Source organism: Artemia sp. Qi Xiang Cuo, chromosome 8 (genome assembly GCF_049724085.1).
Source record: "Artemia sp. Qi Xiang Cuo chromosome 8, ASM4972408v1, whole genome shotgun sequence".
Lineage (NCBI taxonomy): Eukaryota > Metazoa > Arthropoda > Branchiopoda > Anostraca > Artemiidae > Artemia > Artemia sp. Qi Xiang Cuo.
The window spans coordinates 26,950,429-26,953,589 of record NC_142801.1 but is presented as its reverse complement, the minus strand read 5'-3'; positions in this window follow the sequence as shown (position 1 = coordinate 26,953,589).

Here is a 3,161-nt window from a genome sequence, read left to right as displayed (position 1 = left end):
TGCGATTTGGAGGAGATGGGATGATAGTGTACTGTATAATACGCAAGTGATGTTTTGGAGCGTATTGTCAATTTAACGAGAAATGACTGAAAAGTGTTTTGAGGGAGATGGGTTGCATGGAGGGTTGAGTTGCATGAGATTTCAGTTAAAGGGGGGGGAGGGGAGGGGGTACAGTTACACGAAGATTTAGTTAAACGGGGTCGAGTTGCATGAGGGTTCAGTAGCACGAGGGTTCAATTGCATGGGGGTTTAGTTGTACAGGGTTTCAGTTAAAGAATACCTCCTCGACATTAAACCTAAGGAAATTTATGTATTTGGAATCAGCGTATAAAGCCCAATCATTTTCATGTATCTATAATTATTAAAATTCTTTTTTTTAGAGTTATGGTTACTTTCGGACACACTCAAGAAGTGAAGTTAAAGCAGATAATGGGAAAGTGGAAGAGTTGTAGCCTAAAACAGCCATAATTGTAATTTCGGTTCATTTAGGGTTTCATTTATTTATCGATGCTGATTTGTGGCAGTTTCATGATTGGTAGATTATTTGATGTTATTTTTGCTAATTTTTTGTTTATCATATAAGGCTATTGCGTCTTTCTGAACTTTCTGTTGGAGGCGGGGGTAAGTATTTAGTTTAAATAATTCTAGGAGGAATTGAGTTTTGTGGATGGTGTTGAAAAATGGTACGTGTTGAATATTTGGGTAAACATACGGCTACGAAACGCTTCACTATAAATAAGGCTATTGTGTCTTTCTGAACTTTCTGTGCGAGGCAGGGATAACTATTTAGTTTAAATAATTCTAGGAGGAATTGAGTTTTATGGATGCTATGGAAATATGGTTCTTGTTAAATATTCGGGTAAACATTCGACTATAAATAAGGCTATTGCGTCTTTCTGAACTTTCTCTTGGATGCGGGGGTAAGTATTTAGTTTAAATAACTCTAGGAGGAATTGAGTGTTTTGGGTGGTGTTGAAAAATGGTAAGTGTTTAATATTTGGGTAAACATACGGTTAAGAATCTCTTCAATATAAAAAATGAGATTGTGTCTTTCTGAACTATATGTGAGAGGCAGGGATAACTATTTAGTTTAAATAATTCTAGGAGGACTTGAGTTATGTGGCTGGTGTGGAAAAATGGTACTTGTTAAATATTCGGGTTAAACATTCGACTATAAATATGGCTATTGCGTCTTTCTGAACTTTCTGTTGGAGGCGGGGGTAAGTATTTAAATTTTTGTATCTTTTAAAAGAGCTTTAAGGGGTTTGAGAGACTCAGTTGCCTCATTCCGTGTGGTTTTTCTTTACTTGGTGGTCATTAAAAAATAAATTTTTTTTTTAATGAATTAGATTTTTTATCTGTTTAAAGAGCATGACGAGGTTTGAGAGACTCAGTTGTCTTAGTCCGTGGAGTGTTCCTTTACTTTTTAGTCATTAAAAACGAAATATTTGTGTTAAATAAGTAGTTTTTTTATCTATTAAAAAATCTTTCCGGGGATTGAGAGACTCAGGTGCCGGAGTCCATGTGGTTTTTTTTGACGTCATGTGAATTAAATTCGTTTTAGGTTCTAGATTTCTGGAGTTCGTGTTTATTTTAATAGTACTGTACGAGGTTTGAGACACTCAGTTGTCTTATTCAGAGTGGTGGTTCTTTACTTGGTGATCATTAAAAACGTATATTTTTATGTTTTATAATTAGTTTTTGTATATTTTAAAATAGCTTTACGGGGATTGAGAGACTCAGTTTTAGCTTGTCACAGTTACATTTTCTTGATTTTTCAAAGTTCATTTTGAATTTCTTTCGTTGAAATGCAAGAGTTGGATTATTTCAGTAGTGTTTGGTTGTGGTCTACCTTGTCACAGTTACATTTTCTTGATTTTTCAAAGTTCATTTTGAATTTCTTTCGCTGAAATGTAAGAGTTGGAATATTTCAGTAGTGTTTGGTTGTGGTTTACCTTGTCACAATTACATTTTCTTGATTTTTCAAAGTTCATTTTGAATCTCGTTCGTTGAAATGCAAGAGTTTGAATATTTCAGTAGTGTTTGGTTGTGGTTTACCTTGTCACAGTTACATTTTCTTGATTTTTCAAAGTTCATTTTGAATTTCTTTCGCTGAAATGCAAGAGTTGGAATAGTTCAGTAGTGTTTGGTTGTGGTTTACCTTGTCAAAGTTACATTTTCTTGATTTTTCAAAGTTCATTTTGAATTTCTTTCGTTGAAATGCAAGAGTTGGAATATTTCAGTAGTGTTTGGTTGTGGTTTACCTTTTCAGAGATAAATTTTATTTATTTTTCAAGTTCATTTTGAATTTCGTTCGTTTAAATGCAAGATTTGGAATATTTCAGTAGTGTTTGGGTATGGTTCACCTTGTCAAAGTTACATTTTCTTGATTTTTAAAAGTTCATTTTGAATTTCTTTCGCTGAAATGCAAGAGTTGGAATATTTCAGTAGTGTTTGGTTGTGGTTTACCTTGTCACAGTTATATTTTCTTGATTTTTCAAAGTTCATTTTGAATTTCTTTCGTTGAAATGCAAGAGTTGAAATATTTCAGTAGTGTTTGGTTGTGGTTAACCTTGTCACAGTCAAATTTTCTTAATTTTTCAAAGTTAATTTTGAATTTCATTCATTGAAATGAAAGAGTTGGAATATTTCAGTAGTGTTTGGTTGTGGTTTACCTTGTCACAGTTACATTTTCTTGATTTTTCAAAGTTCATTTTGAATTTCTTTCGTTGAAATGCAAGAGTTGGAATATTTCAGTAGTGTTTGGTTGTGGTTTACCTTGTCACAGTTACATTTTCTTGATTTTTCAAAGTTCATTTTGAATTTCTTTCGTTGAAATGCATTGAAAAATCAAGAAAATGTAACTGTGACAAGTAAACCACAACCAAACACTACTGAAATATTCCAACTCTTGCATTTCAACGAAAGAAATTAAAAATGAACTTTGAAAAATCAAGAAAATTAAACAGAGACACTGAAGAATTCAAACTCTTTCATATCATCGAAATAAATTCAAAATGAACTTTGAAAAATCAAGAAAATGTAACTGTGACAAGGTAAACCAAAACCAAACACTACTGAAATATTCCAACTCTTGCATTTCAACGAAAGAAATTCAAAATGAACTTTGAAAAATCAAGAAAATGTAACTGTGACAAGGT